The following is a 26222-nucleotide window of genomic DNA, read 5'->3' on the forward strand; positions in this document are numbered from 1 at the left end:
ATCCTGTCAATCTGCTTTTCTTGCCACTACAGGGGTAATCTATAGGAACCAAATGAATTCCTCTGTAAAGTCCTGGTAAGTTTTATGGAAAGTCAGTCTAGGATTATATATACAAGTGGATTTTACAGTCACAAAGCAAGCTAATGACTTATTATATTGCAGACTGTAAAGTTCAATAAAGTCTAACACCAACTAATGACCTCTTTCTATATATGATTTTCTATGCAGAAGATGCAGCAGTTTCCTCAAATCCATAAAATAAACTAAATTTGAATGTTGTGTTGTTTTTCTAAGAGATTAAATGAGGATTTTAATGAAGATGAATAAAAGATTTTTTTTTCCTGTTTTTACAAATTTGATTTTTCAAGTATGAATTTTGATTAGTTCTAAAAGTTGCAAAAGCATTTCTTCAGGTATAGCCTTATACTCAAAATGTCTAAGAAATTACTGTCATTTAAAACAATCCTGTTAAAATGATAGAGCAAAACCCAAATTAAAGAGAGCCAGCAGATAAAAAACCCTCCTAGAATGAATTTGCTTGAAAAAATGAATAAATTAAAACATCTTGTCCTGAAAACTAATTTCTCTTTCTTCTACACATAAGATAATGCAAATCCAAATGACATAGTTAAATATACTGTTAAATCCATTTTTTTTGTTCCTCCTAATCTTAACCTTACTTTGGGCTAATTTTCTCCTATTATAATCTGTTAAAACATTTGCCTTGGAAGTCAAACCTCCCTGGAAGAAGTAAAGAGAAAATCTCAAACTGCATCCGGTCTTTTCTGTAACTTGGGAGTAAGCAAGGTCTATAGTAGAAAGGCTTTATAGATTTATTAATTCTCAAATTATTCCTGTGAATATACTGAAGTGCCATTGGTTATGATAATCACACCAAAAGCAAAAAATAGGAGACAAAGACACTGCAGCATCAGCTGGTGTACAGTCAGTAAGACTGGTTCACTTCTGAGTGTAAAAATCATTATTTTTTAAAGAGTATAGCAATAGAAGTGTTTCCTCTACATGTTGGGAAGCTCCAACAGATGACATGTGGGTCTAATAATTCAAAGATCAGTGCTTTTCCAGGCATTTCTTGGCAGTTTAAGACCTCAACGATCTTACATTCATCAGTATGTAATGTCATGTAATTTTCCAGGTTTCTCTAACTGATATCTTTTGATTAAATTGACACAGTGGTTTTACTGTATTTCAGACAGATATGCATTGCTTTGACTTGCTGATTATGTAGCTGCTGATAAAGAAGTTCCACTTCAGCAGTTTCAGAATCAATAGCAAGAAATGCAACTGCAGGCCATATGCTTGCTCCTTACTTTATTACTTTCCTTTTTGGTGTTATTGCAGTCTGGGGGCTCCCTAGATATCTAACATGGTACTTTTTGATCTTTTAAAATGTCAAACTGCTGCCAGGACACTGTTAGAATGGGTTTACTCTCATCACTTCAGAGGAAAAGCAATAGCAAAAGAAAACCTGGAGAGAAAGCATTTTCCCCTTGCTGATTTTGACCTGAAGCGTGCATGCAGCACACATCTGTTATCCATGGAAAGTGTCAGCCAGCATATTCACTAATTGCATTTACTTTTTAATGTACATCAAATAGAAAAAAATCAAATTAATTTTCCTGATTTTTTTTTTTACATTTTGCAGACATATCTTTGGGTTCTTGTGTTGCAACATAAAAGCTTTGCCTATGCCTAGCAGTGAAATCTTATCCACAGATGTTGCAGAACCAAAAAAAAATTCAAAACCACCTTCACCTCCTCTTGAAGATTTCTTTACATAGTTACATAAATTGATTGCATAATCCAGCTGCTGTCAGCTTCAGTCTGGGTCTTGTCAGAAGCATTTCTCAAAGTACCTACTTGATGGAACCTTTCTATTTTTTCTCTTCCTTTCTTCTTAGATGACACTGTCACTTGCAGTAAGTCTTGATAACCCCTTTAATTTTAAACAAACTGAAAAGACATAGATATTGAGGGAGAAGAACAGCTTCCAGGAAAGAAAAAAAATCAAACTCTAATTGAAAATATTTAAATCTTAAATAACATAAATGACTTACGCAGTGTTTTCAGACTACCAATTATATACACAATCAAAAATACTGTTAATAAGATCTGAAAAGTAAGATCCATTCTGAGAGATGTTTCTCACTCATTTCTCTAGATCCTGTGAATCTCCTCATATTTATCAATGTTTTAAACTCTTAGTTTTTGATAAAAAATATCACTCTATAGATGACAAAAAAAGAAAATAGTGCTTGATCAATCAAGACAAAGCATTTTTATTTTAGGAAGAAAAGTGAATACGTAGAGATATACATTAAAACGTCATTGTGCAGGTAATTTTGTCTGTGGTGCTTCTTGCTGTGATCAGTTTCTCGGCAGTGTCACAACCCACAGGCAGGGGCCATGATGTTCATTATAAGTTCTTGTCAGGCTGAACAAAGACAAACACTGGATACATGTCAGGGAATCTTACGATTTTATTATACAGTCACCATAACTCCAGCAATCAGCCCACTGTTTAGACTGAAAAGGTGTTAAATAATAAGATTTTAAATGTATACAATAGTCTTCCACAAAACTGGAGTCCAACGAGCCTTAAATTTTGTACAGTACACTTTGGTAAGTTCTCAATTCCAACAACAAACTCCTCAAAGAGCTGGCTCACAAGCCACAATACACCATTACACAAGCTCTCCACTACCATGACAGAGTTCAATACAGAGCAGAGAGTAAAACTTGATAGCTGTGCTTTGCCCAGGCAAAGCAAGGGAAAAAGCAAATGTCATCAGTCCTTAGATCCTGTGTTGGTCCTGCTGTGTGGATGGTCCAGAGCTGGGGCAAACAAAGAAAATTAAAGAGAAAGAGAGAAGAAATAGATAAAAGGAAGAGAGCCAGAGAAAAAAGAGAGAAAAGATAGCAAGGGGGCCTGCTCTGCTACCTTGCATGGTTACATTGCTGTAGATGCACTTCAGCTGCTTCATTTCACCTCCAAGACTGGCATGCCACCCTCTGGCTCATCTCAGTAAGCTTGGCTGTATCCCCTTCCCTCTTCAAACACAGTTTAAAGCCCTCTCAATCAGTCCCTGAGTCATGAGTCATAATCCTTTTTCTCATTTCAGACAGGTGGACCCATCTGTCATGAGCAGGCTTAGTGTCATGTAAACTACCCAATAGTCAAAATCACCAAAATCCCCCCAACAGCACCACCCTCTAAGTCATGTAGTAATCAGGCTAGTGTTCTGTTCCATCCAGCATTCACCCCTGGTATTGAAGGGACTGAGGAGAACACAACCTGTGCACCTACTCCTTTGACCAAATGTCCCAGTACCGTGAAGTCCCTTTTGTTTGCTGTAGGACTTCCTTCAATCTCATCACTACCAAGCTAGAAAACTAATAGAGAATAACAGTCAGAGGGTCATACCAGATCAGGGATTTGCATGTATATAAATTGTATTTCAGATTACTTCAAGAAAAAAGGCTTGTTTTTACTACACTTCAGAAACAGGTTAAACCTTTTACTTAGTCAGCAGAAAGAAACAAAATAATAAAATAAAATACTACAACAGGTAAGAACAACTTATCAGTCTCTTAAATAACTGAATATTATCAGGTATGAAAACCTAACTCATAACCCATGCAGATGATTATCTGTAAACAACCAGTACTAAATAGCTTATCAAACAGAAGTCATTTGGAAATGCTTTAAAAAAAAACCCAACCCACAACCTTATACCTAGTTGTATTGGACATGATTGATTCCTTGCATGTCAGATAAATCTAAGCAAAAGTACAAGGATGTCTGAAGGATACTTCTTGAATAGAATATTCCTGCTGCACTCCTCAAAAGATGAGATTGATTCATCAACATGCCTTTCATTAAAAGACTTAGCCTGGTAATAAACTTAGCAATTTCAGTGTCAGCAGTCATTAGCCTAAAAGGTTCTTTCAAAGAAAGCTAGATAGATATCTGGTCCAAAAACTTTCTATTATTACACTAATTAGATTGTGGCAATGCCTTAGATTTATAGGGCAGGAAGAAAATAGGAGTCTTAGGCAAAACAAGAATATTGCCTGATCAGAGCCAGAACTGTTCAACTATTACTTTCTTATGTCTCCTAAAAATAGGCATGAAGTAGTCCTCCCAGAATACATGGAAAACAAATCTACATATATTAAGCAAGCCATTGGATTTGTTGTAGAGTGTATTACATAGACTGAAGGAAATGGTCTCCTACCTTTACTTGTGGCTGATAGAGAAGAAGCACACAAAATTCAATTTCTTCACTCAGATCGCAAGAATTTTGTTGATTTTGTTTGTTTGTTCGTTTTTGTCATTTTTTGGGAGATTGTTTGGGATTTTTGGTGGGTTTGTTTGTTTGTGTGTTTGGGGTTTTTGTGTTTGTTTGTTTGTTTGTTTGTGAAGGTTTTTTTCTCCTGTAGCCACAGAGATGTTCATATTGTATTTCTGTCTAGATCTTTTTTTTTAGTGTAATCAAAATCCACTGGCAGTTTCATCATCTGCAGGTCCCTGCTCCACAGACTAATAACTCATCAGAGCTAATGCACAGCATTCCCTTGAAATTAACTTCATAAAATATATATAACAGGCTTAAGTAAAATTAATCAAATAGCTTTGTATTATAACAGAGAAAAGTTTATGAAAACATGGTCAGAACTAAATCTCTTAGAGAGGTTTACTGTTATCAAGGTGCAGAAATGTGCACTTGGAAGGCATGGATAGCGATGAAGATAAGATAATACATATTCCAGAGTGATGAAATTTTCGTAACTGACTTAAAACAACAAAAAAAGTGCAAGTTTCATGACAATTTTTTTACCTTCTGAACAAGTTTGGGTTTTTTTAAATTCTTGCAATTACTAAAAGAAGATAAAGAAATGGATCTTTTGGTTGTGTTGAGGATGTGATTTAAGGATTTGAAGTGGAAACACCTTATGATGAGGACTCATTGCAGTTTCACAGCATAATTGAAGGGATAATATTGTAAAAGTTGTGTAATATATATAATTTCCATATTATTGGGTGATTATTACTTGGGATTTTAAACTGAAATGCTAACCTAGTTATTTTAAAGCAGAAATTGGTTTAAACCCTGACTGATGGCACGCATTCCTATTATAACAGTGACCAGTGTATGTTAAGCATGAAATAATTGTGTTGCATTTTAAGCATGTCTCAGTTCAGTGTTAGAATGTTCACCACAGCTTGTTTATTAAAGTCAAATATTTAGATTATCATTTCAAGATATCTGCCAATTATACTATGAATATATACTATATATATATATATGAGTATAACTACTCTTTACATTTTCTAAGATATGTAATTCTGAATTTTACATTATAATAAGGAAGCTTAAACATTCTCTTATTAAAAAAATACATAATCACATACTAATTTTCTGAATATAACAACAAAAAACCCCTTGTAATATAAAATAGAAAATTGAGGCCCTTGAAGAGTAGAGAAGATCTCTATCTTGTGTTTCTTAAATGGATTATCTTCCATTGTTCTTACTTGAATATTTGCTGCCAAGGCTGAAATATTCAACAATGTTTTGCCTGTATAGAAAATAATTTTTTGTACTACATTTGTGAAAAGCAGTGCATGAACTAGTGTATAATCACAAAGATCATAAGTGGATAATCTAAAATAGAATTCAGTTTCTCAAGGTCTTGCAAGTCAGATGCATTTGTACTTCTTGCAGCGTATCTTGATAATCCACCATATGTAAGAATCTATGACTTTATTCAGGTGGGCACTGAAGTGCAAATATATCTTTTATGTCATGTACATGTATTAGTAAGAGACTGCTTTTTATGTTTTTTGTATACCTGAAATTTTACTCAGCATTTCCACTTCAATATTTACTTATTTTAAGTGTAACATTCAGTTACACAACATGGCAAATATTAGTATGGACAATATTATTTTCAATATTTTTTATTTACAGTAAAAAAGGGAAATGTCTAGAGTTTGCTCTTTATACAATTTGAAGTTCATTTAAACTTATTTTACACTGCAATTGTGTTCATTTCCAGGAATTCCTCTCATATTTTGACATCTTGTCAGATGATTGCTCTATAAATATACCAGCTTGATGAAAGCAGGTTTTCCACCCCCTGAAACCAAACTTATCATGTTGGTAAGTTCAGATTCTGCTAACTACAGATAATTTTTCCTGCAATGTAGCTCTGCTGATGGCATTCACTGTTGGTTTCGATTAGGCTTTTTAGATCAGTATTAATTTTTAGATTAGAATTTTTTTTAGTGGATATAAGAAAGCTATTTGAAGGATTTCAGTCATTAATGGTGATATGCAACTTGAGATTCAGAAGCTTTAACTTCAGAAGCTTGTTTCAATTGCTTAAGACGTGCATTTCCATTTCCATCTCTAGTTCCACTCGAAAACCTCTATGATATCTGAAAGTCCAAAGAGGCTGGCAGGTACAAGAGAGGACTTTTGGGACCTCTGCTCTACTTCTAGGGTTTGATTCAGCTGCTGGCAGTTGGATGCCTGAGTCACTTGCTATGTCGTCAGGTATTTTAACTGTCTTGCAGGTGTTTTTCAGGTTTGCGTATCTCTCTTGGAACAGCAGCTAGGAAATAGACAGATTCACCTCAAAATTTTGGCCTCCTTTCTTCCTTTATATGTGAAATCATATTAAGCTAAAATTTGTAATGTGTTATTGCACATGAAGAAACATACCTGTGAATGAGACAATAGGGAGCTGTCCCAGAGTGCATCCTGCCATTATGCACAATATTGTTCTTTTATTTTCAGAAGTTCAGTACCTTGATTAGTCTACTGCTCTGATGTATAATATCACTAATAGAAATGTTTTGACAACAGTACCTTCAATGTTAATTTGGAGAAAACATGCATATGATTTTATGTATTGATCTATTTTAATAAGATTTAAAAAGCTCTAATAATGTCTAATATGTCTAATAAGGAGTTCTAAATAACCATTTAAAAAGGAAATGATAAATTGAGTGCTATCAAGAAGATTGATTTTGAAAAAAACAAAATTTCATAAAAATCAGGACCACACTCTCAACTTCATTTTCTAAAACAGTGTTCCTTGTAGTAAGGACAGCACACTTCTTACAGGAAATCTCAAAGACAGAAGCTAATTTCTTGGGGTTTTTTCTCCCAAATAATTCATTTTCCATGAAGTCTCCCTTCTGACATAATTTGAAGAAAGGAAGAATAATAATTCAATCAATATATTTTAGAAGAACTTTTAAAAAAGGAAGAATAACACCTTTATTTTGATGGATCAATTTTATATTGCATCATCAAGAGTTGATGGATTATTTTTCTTCAGAAATTGTTTTTGTAAACCATGTAGGGTAGTTTTATTACCTTATCTTAATTCTCATTTAAATATGTTTTAGAAAAATATTACTGGAAATTACAGTAAGTACACTTAAACTTATTTTGAAGATTTTTTCTAAATATAGAACTGAAAATACTTATATATTAAAACTTGATGTATTGTTTCTCATTATTTAAGCATTTTAAAAATCCATTTTGTACAACTCTTTAAAGTCAATGTTAATGTTAATAGAATATCAGTGGTAATTATAATGTATCCAGATTTTTGTTTTTCAGCTTGATGATAAAATTTGATGCCTAAGACATACCTTTTTCTCTCTTTCATATACAGTTGTACTAATTGGTTTTCAGGTTTTGATTTACCTATTATTGAAAGTTTCTTGTTCTCTTATTTTTCCCAGATATTTAATGATGGGAGGTGGGATTAGAAAAGCTATTTGCTTTTCATTTGTAATGTTTATGATTCTAAAGTACCTGTCCTTAGGCATTTTAGGGACAGTTTTCATGACAAAATAGATACCTAATGAATTTCACCTCAGTTTTTTCTATATCATATAATAAATTTATTACAATAACTGCTCTGTTTTGGTTGTAGGCATGCACTCATTCAAAAGAATTTATTAAGAAACAAAATACCTGAACTAAGAATCAAAACATTCTGATGAATAGGTGTAAATTATACACATTCTTCTTTTGATTCAAAGATGCAGAATCTAATTTTTATGTAATTTAATCATATTTACATGTTCAGATTTTCATACTTGTCTGGTTCTATTAAACATTCACACAAATTTACTAATAAATATTTTAAACAGCATATCTATTCATTGCCAAGTCAAACAGGATTTTTTTTTAATTTTATGCCAGCATCTATGAATTTAGGCCCTGCAACTAATACACAATAAAGCACCCTGCTGTCCTGAAATTTAAAGATACTTAGCATGGAACTTAGCATGGGGTACTTCGTGTAGTACCCCAATCTGGAATGCAAAATCTCACTTTCTGTAATAAATATCATTCATGATCACAAATATCTTTCACTTTTCAGTATGAAAATGAGAGCTTTATAATTTCTTTGTCTTGCTTCCCACGAAAAATATTGTTTCGGCTCCTACATGGAAACAGTTCTAAAAAGCATCAAATAGCAGTGAATTTTCTTTACATCTTTTTAAGTTAAATACTACTTCTCAACACCCTTTTTTCTTTAGAATCCAAGAACATGATCAACTCTGCCACATTGTTTTAAATTTTCCAGTTTACAAATTAACTGAGCAATTCCCTCAGTGTCAATAGAGAGGTACTACTCAAATAAATTACACCTGTGATTATGATTAAAAGGAGTAAGCTCTCAGGGTGTCAAAACCCATATTCTAAATCTCCATATGAAAATTGAACACTCATGTGAATATATAGTAATTGTCAATTTTACATATCTGTAACTGTTGTATGAGAATATTGATGGCCTACAGAAGAAGGATGCCCTATTGATGTCAACACTTATGACTCATATTGTGGTTTAACTTGGGTTGTAATTGCTCTTTTAGAAACAGGTTTATTATACTAATTAATTAAATCATTTTATTAATGAAAAGACTTGAACTATGTGTCCAGGAAACACTACAGCACTAGCTCTTTTGCTGGGACTGCTTCTTACCACCCCAGTTGACTCTTTCCAAGACAAATCTGCAATGGATGTTAGTAGTAGTAAGCGGCTTCAGATGCCAGTCTGATAGAATTATAGCATTATAGAAGAGTTTGGGTTGGCAAAAACCTTTAAGATCATCAAGCCCAACCATTAAGCTAATACTGTCATGTCCACCACTAAACTATGTAAGAACCACATCTACACATCTTTCAAATACCTCCAGGGATGGTGACTCAACCACTTCTCTGGGCAGCCTGTTCCCAGGGCTTGACAACAGTTCAGCTGGAATATAACAATCAGTTTTGCATTAATTTCAGTAAAATTATAAAAGTTTTAGAAATATCTGGTTTTTTTCAAAGATACATACTTTCACATCTGGAAAAGTGGGAAGGATATTTTGTTCCTATAATCAAATTCAGTTCTGTTTGCTGATCTGGCTAATTTTTTATGTGACTAGAATTGCCATAGTGGACACACGTTGAATCATGGTATGGACACAGAATGATTATCATGATACAGTCAAACTTTGCAGAGCCTTTATACTTGGAAGAAGGTAAGAACAGAGTGCCTGCCAAGTTGTGTTGACTAATGCTGCAGTAGTTCCACTTCTGGACCTGGATTCAGTCTTTATGCATATATATGGGAAGAGGGATTTGTGGAGCATCTGGTATTTGTTGTTCCTCATTGGTAATATCTGCACTGATAATTTGCTTTTTGAAGCAACAATGACAGAAAAGCTGCATCATTTGGCCATTTGTGGAGAAAGAAGTGTCTCCATATGGTCATACTAACTTGTTGGAAAATCACTGATGGTGCTAAAAAACTCAGTAAGTTAATTTTAATTGAAGTGACATCAGCTGTGGAAAAGAAAGGTAACTCTGAAACAAGCACAAAATTAGTTCTTCTAGGGCATTGTAAAGTAGGCAGATATTGAATTGTGTAGGGAATGATAGAAAGTGCCGGTAGAGAAGTATATATAAATTCTGTGAAAACCATAAAATCTCCTGTTAGTGACTATTAAGAACTTTTGTGGGAATATACCAGTGTGAATGAAACATCAGTTAAAAAGCACAGGAAGATTGGTTGGGCTGACTGGAAGGAAAGAAGGCTGGGCTGACTGCGCATCTGTTTGCTCCAAAGTACCATTATCAGCCTGGTTAGGGTATTCAGATGTACTTTTCTTCTTTTCTATCTGTCTTAAATCTCTTTCTTTGTTAAGCAGACACTTGGCTATTTTATAATATCTGACTCAATTTCTACTGCTTGATCTTGTCTGTTTTGTATAAATATTGAATTATTAATTAGAAAAAAAGTAGGTTATCCCACATCAAGCATGAGTATTGCAAACCCAGTGTAAAACTGGAGGAAAATTGGGATTAATTTCTTTGGAGTTAAGTCTCTTTTTTTCTCCTTGAAAATTTTGAATGTTCCCTCATTACAATCATACTGGTCAATAAGAAAATCCACTAGAGATACATTTAGCCAAGCTTTCTGGCCAACACTGCATAAAAGCATTTGGGAAATCACAAAAAGTTTCCAAGAGTGGGAAAATTATGTCTCTCTAGATCAGCACATTACATTTCTATTGCTTGGCAATAAGATGACACAGCAAGTTTACCAGCACAAGAGGAACTTAATGCCTCTTGTGAAGTACTCATGTTTTGCCTACAGTTCTGCAAAATTTGAGCTAGTATTTAAATACCAGATATTATATTAATTTCTGTAAGCCTTCTTCCAGCATCTGTCATCAGTAATTTCTAGATTCAAATTGAAGAAATTATCTTAAATTTCTATGTAGACATTTAGAACAATAAAACTAAATAGTCTGATGCTCAGCTAAATAATTTGCTCCACTTAAAACACATGAATCAATCTCTTTGGTAAAAAGTGATTTTTTTTGCTTTTTCTTAAAGGGAGAAAACAAAAAATATATTAATCATAATAAACTAATAATGACATAGGTAAATACTATCCCATGCAGGACATAACTTTAGGAATAAAACGAAAAGTATTTCATAGTTTATGGAACACTTGTGTGAGATTAGTTCAGTTCGGTCTTTTCCCTCTTAAGTTGGAAACTTTTCACTTTGTTGGGAGGTGTTTTGGGTTTTTTTAAATACCTTTCAAAGCTAATCAAACAACACTGAAGAACTAACCACTTCTAAGATTTCCACTTTGATCTCTTCATCAGTATCTTCTCCTTTTCTTAAAATATCATTAAATTGTCTTTTGGAGTTCATCTTTCCTGAGTATTTTTTTTTTCTTTTATTGGGACAAAAAAGAAGGTGTGGTTATGGATGGTTTAATTTTTTGTTTTATCCCCTAACCACCTAATATTAACACAGAAAACTGGCCATGGGAACATAAAGATCAGTAGGTGTGGAAAGAATGTTTTAGTTCAACCCTTGTGCTGTCACAAGTTCAGGAATGCTTGGGTGATAGTATCAGATATTGTGTTATCTGCTTAGAAATATTAAAAAATTCTACACTGCCTAGCAGAAGTGCTTCCCAGTCAATGGTACTACCAACTCCCTATTTTCAGTTGTCCTTATTTTAAATTCAGCTGAATACTTCAAGCTGATTTCTGAGAATGCATGGAGAAGAATTAGTCATCTATAGCAATCTGTGGCACATTGGTTCCTTTTCCCACCCTTTTAACTTTTGTTTTCTTTTAGTAGCCAGGGACTTGAATCTGTCGGTACAAATGTTACTCTTGTTATCATGCCATCTCCACAGGCAATTGAGATAATTTTGAATTCCAATCTTGTCTTCTAAATCCTACTCAATCCAGTGGATTAATGGAACCTACACGTCCCATTTCAAGAGGATAGCATTTTCTGCTGATGTAAATACTGACTGAATCCGGGAAAATTTCTGAAAGGTTATACAAATGTCTTTTTAGTTAACAGTGAATAGCTATAACTCTTATTTTGAAACCATTTTTACTATATACGGGTGGATATTTTTATTTTTACAATACTTACTAGAATATGATGTTAAGAACAACATAATAACAATATAAAATTTACCAAAGATAATATTTTGTAAGACTTTTTTTTTTATTTTGCTATTACCAATATTAATAACTTTTCATTTTTTTCACCTGGCTTTTTCATACTAGTCCAAATTTCTCACTATGCTTTGTAAGGGGATAAATAATCTCTTCTTTATAAGTAAAATAAATTTCTTTTCTTTTGCAGAATGCATTATCTTGATCAAGAAAACTGGAGGCTTGCTATCTGCAAATCTATGTTTTAATTTCCAGAATTCTTTTCCAAGAATTATTCTTCAATGCTCAGCTGAGAACAAAGGTAAAAATTTGAAATACCCTCTAAAGATTACATGACTTACAATTGCTTAGTAACAACATTGAGAAAGTCATTAATTAAGTATATTTTACTTTCTAACAGGGATTAGCAAAACATTCATTAAGTTCTGCTTCCCTTCTCTCATAGATCATCATGTAATTATATCTACATAAAGTATTTCTCAAGTATCATATAGATACATGACTGTGCTATAAGAGTGGCAATCCTTGAATAGAACAGGCAGATTTATATTAGAAGTAATTGATTGATATCTATGAACAATTCTGTATCATCAAATACATTTAAATAGACCCTTAATCTTTTTTGATTATGAGGGATTTTTCACTAGACAAGTAACTGGACATTTATATTCTACAGAAATATGTTTTCTGAAAGTAGGTTTTATCACAGAAATCAATTTATGACTTAAGTGAATTAGAAATGTCATATAAATCCTTAAATTAGCACACCCTTCTCTGGAGATATAACCAAGAAGAACTTTAGGGGCCGATCCCTACCATGCTGGAGATCACGTTCTGTGTTTATGAGGAAGTTGCACTTTAACACCAGCTCACTCAGACAGCATCATTCCGTTTCTCAACAAGGAGTAGACTGTTGCTAGTGGGAGAAAAAACTAGTTTTCACAAATATCTCTTTGTATATCTAAAGCAACAAGTTTTTCTCTCATTTGCTATAGTATTTTTAGATTTATCAACTACATGTTGCAACGGTCTTCAAAACAACAGCTTATCTGACTTCTTAACAGAACCCTCCTGCCCTTTCCAAACAAATCGAACCTACCAGAGCATCATTATTGTTTAGGGATAATTAAGTTCCATATTTTGAAGGAGGGCTGAATGCATGACCTAAAGTGCTCTGAAAGTATTATATCATCCTTGTATAATATTACTATTTCCTGTCCATCTGGGAGTTGTAACTAATTTTTTACTTTTGTGCTTTTCCATGGCGCTGCTCACATCTTTCCTTTTTCTTTTTTCATTGCAGTCTTCCATAATTATTTACATGTCCTTGCATTGGACATTTTTGCATATTGGCCCTTTTTATCATGCCTATCTACTAATCATAAAAGGCAGATGTTCACACCGTTATTTCTACACCTCAACATTTTCTAGTGCACAATTTTCATACAAATCTTTTCCTTCCTTCCTTCCTTCCTTCCTTCCTTCCTTCCTTCCTTCCTTCCTTCCTTCCTTCCTTCCTTCCTTCCTTCCTTCCTTCCTTCCTTCCTTCCTTCCTTCCTTCCTTCCTTCCTTCCTTCCTTCCTTCCGAATTCCTTCCGAATTCCTTCCGAATTCCTTCCTTCCTTCCTTCCTTCCTTCCTTCCTTCCTTCCTTCCTTCCTTCCTTCCTTCCTTCCTTCCTTCCTTCCTTCCTCTCTGCCTCTTTCATCCCCTTCCTTTCTGGATTTTTCTACATTAAAACACATAATAGAGGATCATTGCAGAAAACTAAAAATTTTATTTTAAGAAAATGATCTTGAATAAACAATGAAAATATTTACGAACACCAGAGTTTTGAAAAAAAGTGTACCAGGTTCCTGGAGCATTCATTTCTTAATTAACCAGTTTACATGTAAACAGCTGCAGCATAACATCTACACAGAGTACATAAATTGGTATTGCATACAAAATAAAATATGTGATGGGAAACTTTACTCTCGGGCAGTCAAGACTCCTAAACCAGGCTCATATTTTTCATGACAATAGTTAAGATATATATCTAGGAGCTTCAATGTCTGAAATCGAAAGAAGTTATGTGTCCTCCTTGATTGTTACCTCTTTTTATGTCTTTGTCCTTCACTCATAATTCCCTTGCCAATAACTTTCATCTAAGTATCCAAAAAAATGTATTTCTGCTTCCAGCAAGAAAGTATATGAAAGAGTGACAGGTCTTCTACCTGGGGGTTATTTTAATGTGTAATGTTCTTGCATATAAATGCGAAATTCACAAAATTCTTGAGGAAGCTATATTTTAGACAGGTAAGGAAACACCAAACACTGTGGTAATCAAAGAACTGAAAAAATATTAACTGAGTATACTCAATAAGAATTAATAATATTAATTACAATAACCATTCTACTGGATGTGAAAATCTGGGGGATGATTTTCAAAATACCAGCCAGTCAACAAAGAATATGAAAAGTCATGCAAAATTCACTGTTGGGGTTAGATCCATATTTGTGACAAAAATAGATGTATGAATTATCATTTATAGAGTTGGTTCTACAGTAACAGTAACTGCCCATGTATATTGTTTAGCCAAATTTTTGCTCATGCAAAAATTTGCTAGTCTAGCCTTTGGGCATTGGTACCTAGTCTCATTTAGAATCCAATCCCTGTGCAAATTGTTGTATGAATTATAATTTTCTTATTTATTCTGACCGAGACTACATTAACTCAATGACTGTAGAAGAGATCTTGAATTTTCCCTCTGTACATGACTACCTCCAGACAATAGTGTAGCTGTTTTATCCAGGAGCATCCACAAACCTCATAAATGCTGCAGAGCTCCTCAAAGTTGAGCCTCCAGTGGGGAAGTTCAGAAATACATGTCTACAGTCATAAAGACATTGGCGACATTTTTCTGACTACTCACCTGAGGAAGAACAACCTTGCATCAAAAACTACTTTAAATACAGAAAATACATTTAATACAATTTAAATACATTAAAAATACAGAAATCCATAAGGCAGAATATCCCTTCCAATGTCAATCAGTTAAAGATTAGCTAACCCTAAGTTCTCTGACAAAATGCTTAAAATAGTCAGTAGGAATTTTGAATCATTAAGACCAAAAAAGGAATACTAGATTATGTTAGTAAACCATTTTTAAATTAAATAAAACAGGACAGGACATGCATGACAAGAGTCTTGATTCTGTGCAAGTTCCTGAATATGAAGAATTATGTCTCATTTTTATGTGAGAAATAAGCACAACAGATACGAAAATAATTTTAAAAATTAAACAAACCCCAATATAGAACACTAGAAAACAAAGGGTGCTGAAAAAGTCACTGTAATTTATATAATAATAGCTGGGGGTGGGGAGTGGGGGTGGGAAAGTTAGATCAGAAATTCAAAATCTAAGAATAATAGATAGGATAAAATAAAATTTTTTTGCATGCCCCAAATAAATATAACATAAATCTCCTTTATAGCTATAATGAAATACTGAAAAAAGAGGCAAACATGGAGAAGCCAACAAGAGAAAAGTATTTTTAGATGAATTTTGAAACAGATGGAGAATCATGTGGCTACAAACCCATTTAAATATATGGCACTTTAAAAATTCAGGAAAATGTTGGTGGTGTTAGACTGAAAATAGATATCTATATACCAGGACAAATTAAAAAAATATGAGAAGTGTAACTTATGTGGTGACCTGAGGAAAACAGAAGAGGGAAGAGGTGTAGGGAGAGGGAGGCAGGGAGTGAGACAAATGTTTCTTATAACTGTTTACAATTCCTTTATGTCGGTTAATCATAGTTGCCAAGAAGCTGAAAAAAATATACAAGGTAGAAGTTAAAATTATTCTATGTCCTGCATCCATTCAAAGCTTCTATTTCTCCAACCTCTTAAATGTGTAGTTTGTGCTAATTTTATTCTTTCTGAGATATTTTAAAGCCCTTGTGGAAAAGTTTACACTACAGTTAATATCCTTTAGGACATGAACTCTCACAGTAAAACATTTTATACAGTAGCCAGAAGGAGGCATGGCTAGGACCCAGAGGTTATTCTATATGACCTCACATTATTTTCAGGGAATGCGGTAGCATGTTGGATTGTCAGGGGTTTTCCTGGGGGGCTTGAGCAGTAACAGGTCTCTTCTTGCACCCTCTGTCATTAGCATTGTGTATGTAAGTGTTTGTTTTCTTATCTCATTGCTCTTTCCAGTAAATTGTTCTTATCTCAGCCCGTGATCTCTATCTTTTGTGTCTCAAAATACTTCTCCAGCCCTACAGAGGGGAGGGAAGGGAAAGGAGGAGTGAGCTAGGGGCACATGGTTTCAGTGGGAACATTAAATTGGATAATTCCTAAGCCATGACATATACATATAGTCATCAAGAATTTTATCAATAACATTTTTACTCTCATATTTCTGTACATATGTTTACTGAATCTCAGGAGATCAAGTAATTTTTCTTGCACCCATATATTCTTATCTATCTGCTAAGCAAAAAGAAGCCTAGATCAAAATTTTAAACTGTTAATACGATTGTAGAATGCTATTCCTGATACATATTTCATTGTTATTAAACTGATTTTTCAGTATTACTGCATAAAAGCTCCATTTAGCATTGGGGCCCATTCTATTGAGTATCAAGAATAAATTTGCAGTAAATTCACTGGGGCAGGCTGCCAGATGCCCACCAGCTGCTCTGTCCCTCACCCTGCCCAACAGGATGCAAGAAGAGAGTGAGATGGAAAAGCTCATGGTTTAAGACAGGCACATCACTTAGTAGTTACCATCACTCAGCAAAACCAGACTTGATTTAGGGAAAATAAATTTAATTTATTGCCAATTTATAAAAGAGTGGGATAGTAAGAAACAAAGAATAAAACTAAAGCATCTTTCCCCCACCCCTGCCTTCCTCTCAGGCTTAACTTCATTCTGTCATTTCCAGTTCCTTTAGTTCTTTATCCCCAAGTAGTGCAGGGGAAGATGACGAAGGGGTTTGTGATCAGTTCATAACACTTCATACATGCTTCTTCTTACTCTTCACACTATATGCCTGCTCCAACATATGGTCCCTGACATGGGATAAAGTCCTTCACAGAAAGAATGCTGCAGTGTGGGGTCTTCCAAGGGCTGCAATGTGGTTGTCTGCCCTGATGTGTTCCTTTCCATGGGCTGCAGTGACTACCTGCTTCATAGAGGTTCTCATATGATGCAGGGAGGCAACCTACCTCACCAGACAAGAAGGAAAATGTACGTTTCAAACAATATATTGACATACACCTGCATCCTTTTCAGAGACTGAATCAGCCAAAGTACACAGTTTTAAAAATTAATTTAGAAAGTGTAGGAGTCAATTGCCCTTAAGAAATAAATTAACTAGCACTAACAGCACAAAACCTCTTGCACAGCATCTAAACTTTCCATCAAAAATTATTGGTCGAAGATTAGATCTTACTGTGATTGTGTTCATTTTAAACAAATAAAATCCTTCGTAGTTTATAAGTCTGAGTAGATCAATGTGAAATGGTCCATGTTTGACACGTCGAAAATGAAACTGTATATAAATCATGTCTATCCTTCTGAGGATTTTATTTCTGACTCATATTGATGCCCAAAAACTTTTATTCTTTACCTTTTTCATTACTGTTGGAAATGGCTGCCTCTTACAGTAAAGGATATCTTATCCAGACCAGGATGTTTAAAAAAATTATTGAGTTGGATCAACATATTGGATTTGTTCTAAAGGAATTAATTTTAAAGACATTACAGTGTGCACTGAGAATATTTAGTATTCATCTCTCTGTTCTCCATCCTGAATCCAGCTTGCACATGTGCTCACCAGAAAAGGACATGAAAGGCCAATATTCATTTGGCACTTTTCCTTTAAGCTTCCTCCATACATCACGCATTTCCAATGTTATTCAGTTTGAGGTTATGGGCACAGAGCTAATGTGAATGTTGTACTAAAGCCAGCTAAACCAGAAAGAACAATGCCGACTACATGCCAGTGTTTTCATTTTCTGATCGAATGTCTTACAGAAAGCCAGAGGCATTTAATATACCTGTCTGGCAAGTAAGATCAATATGCATGTTTAGGGGGTCTAGGAGAAGGAAGAAATTAATGAAGAGTCATGTATCAATCAATTATTTGAAAGAATGGAAAGTAAATGTAAAACATTATGTTAATGAAAACACAGGTTCCACAAATTAAAGCTGTATTTTATGTTATATATCGTTGGGCATAAAGCTAATTTATCTTGCAGTGTCCACTGTTTTCCAAGCAACAATGAAACAGATGATGAATCTAAGTGAAATAAGGCTGTCTACTTCCCGTATTTCTAAACATTTTCTCTAATTTGTTGCAAGATTAATCTTAAACATTCTACAAAATTTATTCTTAATTTGTAATTTTCCTCTGTATTTTACGTAACAGGTCACTAGTACATTGCATTTCCTAACAGAAGTGGCTATAAGCATCCATATCAATACAATTTGCAGATTCCTTCTTTAAACATGAAGTGTACAGCTTAAACATCTGAAAGATCCATGGTCCTTATTCAAATAGGCTACACCAGAGAGAATTTCTTAGGCCTTAGAAAAATTATTGCCATGGTATTGATAATGCAAAAGTATGACTCAAGTGTGCAACAGTGAATGAGTTAAGCTCAAATCAAAACAAAACTTCATTAAATGTGTGTAGTTTATACTGAAATATCCTAGGGAAAATAATCTCAAGCAATAAATAAATACTGACAGCCCTGTGTTTATGAAGCTTTTGGAGAGACAGAAGTGAAGTGAGAAACACTTGTGTTGAATATAAACAGCTTTAAAAGCTTTCAGCGAAAATTGGTGTACAATGTTATTTGGAAGAATGGAAAACATTTTTTGGACAATCGAAAGGGACCATTTTACAAATGCACTATTGCAGTAGAGGCAAAAGAAAGAGAAGTGGCAGTACAAATACGTCTTTGTTTTGTTTTAGAAGTCATAACAATATGTCTATTGTTTTAGAAACAGACAGAAAATTTAAGTGCTTCAGTAGCAAAGCAAACAAATCTCTGTTATGGACAAAACCAGTGATGACTGCTGACTATATAAGAAAAAAAGCGTATTCTTCTGATGAGAAACCATTACAAGTGAAGAAACTAGCATTTATCATATTTTAGTGCTAAAAAGAAGTTATGGTGTGGTGTCTTCTATCTTGAACTGCTTTAGCTTCATCGCTGGGGGTTTGATATCAGTTTCCATCAAAGTGTGTACTCTTGATTATGATAAATGGATGGTATGAGGTCACAATGCATGCAGTAAAGAACATAATGTACCTCAGTAAAAGTCATAGGTTTTGTCTCAGTTGTAAATTCAATCAATTCAAATAGAAACACTGACTAAATCCCAGTAGAAGCCAAGGTGATGATATGTACTAATGGATTTAAACCTTCTTGATTAGAGACTTTGGAAAACAAAACCATACAAAATTAAAATAGATTGAATAGAGCAAAAAATTGTTGGAATAATAGTATTAGCAAAACTTCTACAAGTGTTTTATTTTGGCTTTTTTTTACTTTCTAGTTGATGTAAGAGGTCCTTCAAGATGCCGTGCCCAGGGGAGAGCCCAGATGAACAATTCCTAGCAAGAATAAAGCAAAACAAATAAATAGCTCTCTAGAATATATTGCTGTTTTACTGAGGCCTAGTGTCAATCTTAGTGTTCCCAGAAGGCTCCTGAAGAAAATAGATTCTGGTGATAATTTTAACATTTCGCTGGCTGAACTCGTGAATAGATCTCTGTAGTACAGACATAAAATTGTTGAAATGCGAAGTCCTATTAAAAAGATGCAGTTTTAAAGATGGGAAAAAGAGACAATTGCTAGAAAAAGCCCCACTCATTTAAATAAAACAAAGGAAAACAAGGATACAGAATAGCAAAAAGCTAGCAGAAACAGTTGAAGTTCGTATTTCAAATATAAGTGGACAGAGTTATAGGAAAATTTATAATGGGGACTGGTTTTGGCTAATAGGTAGTCATTTTTCCCTTCTCTAACCCCTTAAATGGCGGCATTCTTTTCCATATTCAGTCTGTGGTATTTGCTGGCATGTGAACCACAGCTGGACCGACATGACTGGCAGTCTCCAGCTCCTCACAGACTACATCTGTCCCATGCTGTAGCATGGAGGAAGTCTCGTGGTGCTAGTTTCCCTTGCTGTGTCTTTGCTATGCACTCAAGTGTGTCACTGGGGTACTTCACGGTTTCCTGATACATAGTACTAGGGCTGAAGCTATACCTTAGGGAACCTTTGGAAATATTCCTCTTGCAATGGGGATGTTCAGTCATTCAGCACTTTGCTGTCTGTGCCTCAGACTAAAAACTGCCATGAGAATCCTTGCTGGTAATCTGGTTGTGAATGTATGGAGTCTTACAGTGATCAACCTCATGTCCTTCTCTCTTTGCCTTTCTTTAGCTGTTAATCAAATGCATCTGGAGTACACTGTCATGTTTTCATGATGTTTTATGTCCTACTTAGTATAAAACTAACTAAGCATGCTTTATTGTATTTAATTTTGACATTTTATTTACGATTTTTTCCCCCAATAAATTCTGTATGATATGCAACTGTCATAAATGCATAATGGTTTTCCTCTTCAAATGATGTGATAGTAAGGAGCATTCAATATATGTCGCAGTTAAACATTACCTTACATTCATGTCTGGAAGTACAAAAGGAGAAAATGAAGTTGGGTGTATATGGCAATAAGATCAGTCACCCAGAGAAAACAGGGACATACTAAAGAAGAAAGGAGATAGAAATTATTTGGGAATAACATTTATACCCCAGAGGGTCAGTAAGACGGAAGAGCATTATTTGTTATTGTTGTTGCCAGAATCACAGGGCTATCGTGGACTACCAATAGCTTCTCTGCTGTTGATCCATTAGCAGAATATTCCATATGGCCAGCTTGTTTCACTGGACTGAGCAGGAAGAGATCTTCTGCAACAAAGTCACAGAAATTACCAAACAGAATAGCAGGGTAGATTTTTCCCTTCATTACATTTTTCCAGGTGCTCTTCCCACTTTCACAATTTTAATTCTTGGGTTATTGTCTTTGATATTTATGTCAGCTGGTGTTTAGACTGAATTTATTTATTTGCCACCTGGTGCAGGATCTACTGACTTTTTGTTTCTTCTCCATTACGCAGGAAGTTAAATTGTTAATCACAGCTGGATTCAGCTCATGAAAGAGTAAAGTGCACTGTCATTAAAATGATCACACAAGCAAGCAAGCAAACAAAAATACTCCTGAAAGTTGTACCTGGGAGTTTCTTCCAACAACAGTTAGTAACAAACACAGCCATCTTTTCTTTGTTATACATTTGCAATTAGCTTTCAGAAGAGTAAGCGACTCCTCATCAAGTTATACATTCCAACATATTGCAGCACCTGCGTTACTTTCAGCCTACAAAAAGTACCATTCTAAATTGATAAAAGCAGGATTGTAATATTCAGACATGCAAGGTCTTTTCACTTGTTCTGCCCTTAATAGTTGTACTTCCTGTATTGCTTTTATATTTTTTCCTTGCTCGAATACTGGTCATAGTAGCAAGCTTTACTTAACTTACCGACACCAACACTAACATCTCCTCTTGCCCACAATACTCTTAAAAAAATGTGAAATCTCTGAATCAACAGAGAAGCAGAATGACATACTGAAAACCTGCAAACAGGTCCAAAACACATTAAAGAAACTGGAGAGATTATCAGTGGGCTTAGAAAAATATCAAAAGTCTTCCTAAGGCTCATAGTGACATTTCTAAATTACATATATTTGAATGTGAATGAGCAATGCATCGTATAAGTGACATATTAGGTGGACAAAAACTGTGTTCCAGTTCTAGTCATATTCCATGCATTCAACTAATTTACTCTGCTGAGTTGGTTCCATATTTAGAGAAGGTTTTCTGAAGCCCTTGAACCAGCGGAGCATTTTGTTTACCTTACTCGAGGTGCATAATGTAAACCATTAAACACTTCTCATGACTGACTTAAACTTTACTTTATGTAAGCTTATTAGGTCAGTGCATACATACACACATTACAGATTTTCTCTGTACAAATTACCATATTTTAACACTATGAAAATTGCTAATTAATATTTCTCTATGTGCTATTAACAGTTACTTCAGCAAGAGCTTTATTAAAAGAAATTCAAATTCGACACTTCTTAGATGTAAGCTTTCAAATCATAAAGCTATAGGAATCAAGGTAATTTTTAAAATTTGTTTGTTAGCAATTCACTTGCAGAGCAACAAATATTCTTACTTACAAAAATGTCAACTGAATAATTTTCAGAAAAAAAAATCCATAGTGATTCATAGCTAATTTCACATCTCCAAGAACACCAATCCTAAATCTAAAATATAACTTAGTTACAGTAGGCTCCTTGCAGTTCCTTTCTTGACAAGAAAGCAGTCAGATATCTGAAGTCCCATTAAATAGAGTTTGTGCAGGTTAGTTAAACAGAATTGAGTGGCAAAAGCTAACTAACATTTCAATATCTAAGGCTGTTTTTCTGTGTAGGCAACACTCTGCAAAATGGGCTACAATAGTGCCAGTCTCATTAAGGATTCATAGTTTGCAGAAAAATATAAAACTCTCCCAAGGAGCCCCTGTTAATAACTGTGGTTAAGACCAAGCCAAGTACACATTGGAATATCCTGAAAAATGGGAATATTTTGGGCCTTGTCACCCTTTTTTGTATAACAGATATTTAAAGACATGAGCAAATTTCAACATACGGGTGAAAAGATTACTTACAACAATTTAAATTGAATAAGAAATGATAATACATTTTTCCTTTGTTACCTTGTACAGAGGGAAGTTGTTTTTTGTGCAGTTATCTCTTTCAAGATGTTCTCCACTTGTCCTTTCTTTGATAATTTGAAAAAAAAAAGAATATGTGAACATATTAATTCTATCTGTATTTTAATGCACTGAGTTTCAGTGTTTAAACTGCAAATGGCGTCAAGCTGTGTTTTCAATTAATTTTTGAAAGGAAACTCCTTGCAATTACTGTGGCTAGGATTCCCATCACAGAGGACTAATGTCAGCAATCTGTTTCTAATTTTACAATTATATCAGAAATCGTTTCAAAATGGAGTAGTCATTTTGCATGTAGGAGACAAGACACTTAAGATGTGAAATTTGGAACGTTACACTGTTTTATCTTAAAGACATTATACAAAATTGATGGCCATTTCTTTTTTTTTCTTGAAAGCCTTAAAGCTCACACCAAATTAGGCTTAATTTATTTTGTGCTATTAATTTCTAATCAGTTTCATGCAATTACCTCCACATTAATTTTTTTTGTCCAGCTATTTTTCAAAAAATGTACTGTTGTTCTGTACTGCATTCCCCAGGAACAGAAACCATCTTTTTGTTTTGTTAGAGCATCTTTCTAAAAAGACAACTGATCATTTTTCAAAGACCTAAAGAAAAATGTAGTTTGAATATTTTTATTTGTTTCTCTTTAAGTTTTACACTTACAATGCTGATTTAAGTTTATGTGAAAAATTAAAACTGATAAAGAAAATAAGTTCTTTCATTTTGTAAACATGTTTTGCAGGAGAATGGGTTTTGGGTTTGGGTTTTATTTTTGTTAGGGTTTGTTTGTTTGTTTTAGTTTTGAATTGTTTGGCATTTTTTTCCTGAGCTGAAAGAATATGTTCCATATTGTTTTTTTAGATGTGTTGAGTCCAAGGGATTCTGAGCACTCTTCATGTACCCTGTATGAAGAGATTGTACACGTGGAAAAGGCCACTCACCTGCAACATACCCTAGACCTTTGCGGCAGTATAGGGATGGATGGAATGGCACATTCATGCATTATGGATGTGTGGATGCATCCAAAGACATTCTTGGGATTTCTAAGTATTTTCAAACATGGAGACAATCAGCAATGTTTAAACAAGCAAATAAACAAATAGAAATGTGAACTAAACAAACAACCTAGAAAACAACAAGAGAGAGAGAAAATATGTTTGTTAAAACTGAGGTACATTCTTCAGGTAAGGTATTTATTAATAAAAAGAAAAATATTCATAATGAAATACTGTCTCATTGTAATGCAGTTGCTAATATTTGTAGACTGTGTGGTGATAGGTTCAAAAATCATAAAGAACTGAGTACAAAACAGACTGAATTACAATAAATGAATTTGCTTTCAATGTGTGAGATTACAGTCATATCTTGATCTCCTCTAGACATGTTTATTATATCAGATACACAACTATAACTGATCTATATTATGTCCTTACCAACATTTGCACAGCTTAATACCTATTAAAATAGCAAGTTATAGAGTTTTAGCAGGACACACCTTTGAAGGGCACTGAAAATTAAGATAATCTATCAGTGTTCTTCAAAACATTTTTAAGTAGAAAAATGCAGTGCCTCCTCAGTAAACAAGCTGTGGCATGTAAAAAGATCAGGAACACCATGTGGGTAACAGCTGAAAACTGAAAAGGGTATGAGTATTCTTTAAACACCCACGTTCAATATGTGTAACTTTATGCAAGATGGAAATCACAGGAGAATCACACACTATCAGTAAAGTGAGTCATAGCTGATAGAGACCCAATACAAACGTATGACAAAGCTGAACCAAAAGTTGTTAAATTATGTAGGTTTTCTCCTATTACTTGAGTGAATATTAAACTAAGGGGAAAAATATATTTGTAATAGTTATTATTTTTATACTGTCTCTCTTAATCAAGAAGAAAATAAATTAGTAGACAGGGGTTTCAAGTGTACCCTAACATTCTTTTAGTAAATCTGTAAAATATACAACCACTAATCTAATTTCTCCAGTAAAATAAAAAAGAATACTATAAAGAGAGACAACAAGCTGCATTTGATAATAAAAACTTTTGAACATGATTTTTTAACTGTAAATATTTCAGTATTTTTCAGTGGCTATAGGGTTAACATATCTTCAGTAAAAGCATATCCAAAAGTAAGCATACCATCAAAATTCTTACAAATATCCCCTTGCTGTGTCTCACTCAGAGTCACTGCATTTCCACTCCAACATCCTAAACGAGGGAAAAGTGAGAAAATTGTTTCTCACCCCTAAAAAGAGTTAGTTGCTGCTAAGATCCTCACACATCTAGCACAACAAATGCTTCAGCTTAATGCCTATGGTCTCTCCTCTCTCACCACTTTTAAGGTATTTTCTTGTTTAAGGCATTTGCAAAATGGTATCTCAGGTGGTAGAAATAACCTTACATAATTGATTCTAACCCTAAGTTCTACCAGTAGTTGATTTTTATATTTCTTCCTCTAGATAAAAACTTACCCCTTGTGTTCTATTTTTATTTCTCATCAGCTATCAACATCTTTCTGTTTTCACGCACATTTCTTTACATAAGCAAGTTTTAAAATAATTTTGTCTGGAATTTCAAAGCAACAATTGAAATGAATGAAGCCAAATTGAATTAACTGGAAGGATGAAAATGTTATTTGACTGTATACCTTTAATCATAAGCGAAAACTTTGTGTATCAGAATACAGATGCAGTGGACAAAGAAGCCATAAAGTCTAAACAGTCTCCAGAGACCCTGTGTTGCACAAAGAAGCTTCCTGCATTTGCCTGATATATTTATTATGTTTTTTATTAGAAAAATTACATTGTGATCTGTGGCAGCGCAGGCGGCTGCAGCCACCCTGACCCCTGAAGGCACACCAGAAACAAATAAGTGGTGGTCAGGCACCGATGTCTAGCAACACACTCCGTGGTTAGGGTGAGAAGCTATCATCATTCCCTCCTCCCCCCCCCCCCCCCCATTCAGTGATTTGTGTATTTCGAGTTGATTGGTTAATGTCCCCCCCACCCCGATTTATGTATTAAGTTATAAATATTCATTGCCCTTAGGTAACTATGTATTAGTTCTAGAAAGTTCTGTACCCCTCAATACATAAGGGTTACTTCCCCTGTTCCCGCCTATGTGTTGTTCCCATTGGTTGTCTCAGCTTCAACCCCGCCTCCTTCCCTTTGTCCCATTGGGTGTGTCCCTTATCCCCGCCTTTCCATCCCTCACTATAAAATCCCCGGACCCTCGGTATTTTTGGCTCTTTGTCCGTAGTCCCTTCATATTAGTAGGCTTTGACGTGGAACATATACGAGGAGTC

General features: G+C 34.3%; 1 long non-coding RNA gene across 1 annotated transcript; it reads left to right on the forward strand.

Annotated features, from left to right (window-relative positions):
- Window positions 1–6091: 6091 nt before the first annotated feature.
- LOC116436546 lies at window positions 6092–22350 on the forward strand. The gene is made up of 3 exons (XR_004237032.1): window positions 6092–6188; window positions 12231–12341; window positions 21236–22350. It is a non-coding gene; the product is annotated as an uncharacterized LOC116436546 (long non-coding RNA).
- The last annotated feature ends 3872 nt before the right edge of the window (window positions 22351–26222 follow it).

Source organism: Corvus moneduloides, chromosome 2, assembly GCF_009650955.1.
Source record: "Corvus moneduloides isolate bCorMon1 chromosome 2, bCorMon1.pri, whole genome shotgun sequence".
NCBI classification, from domain to species: Eukaryota; Metazoa; Chordata; class Aves; order Passeriformes; family Corvidae; genus Corvus; species Corvus moneduloides.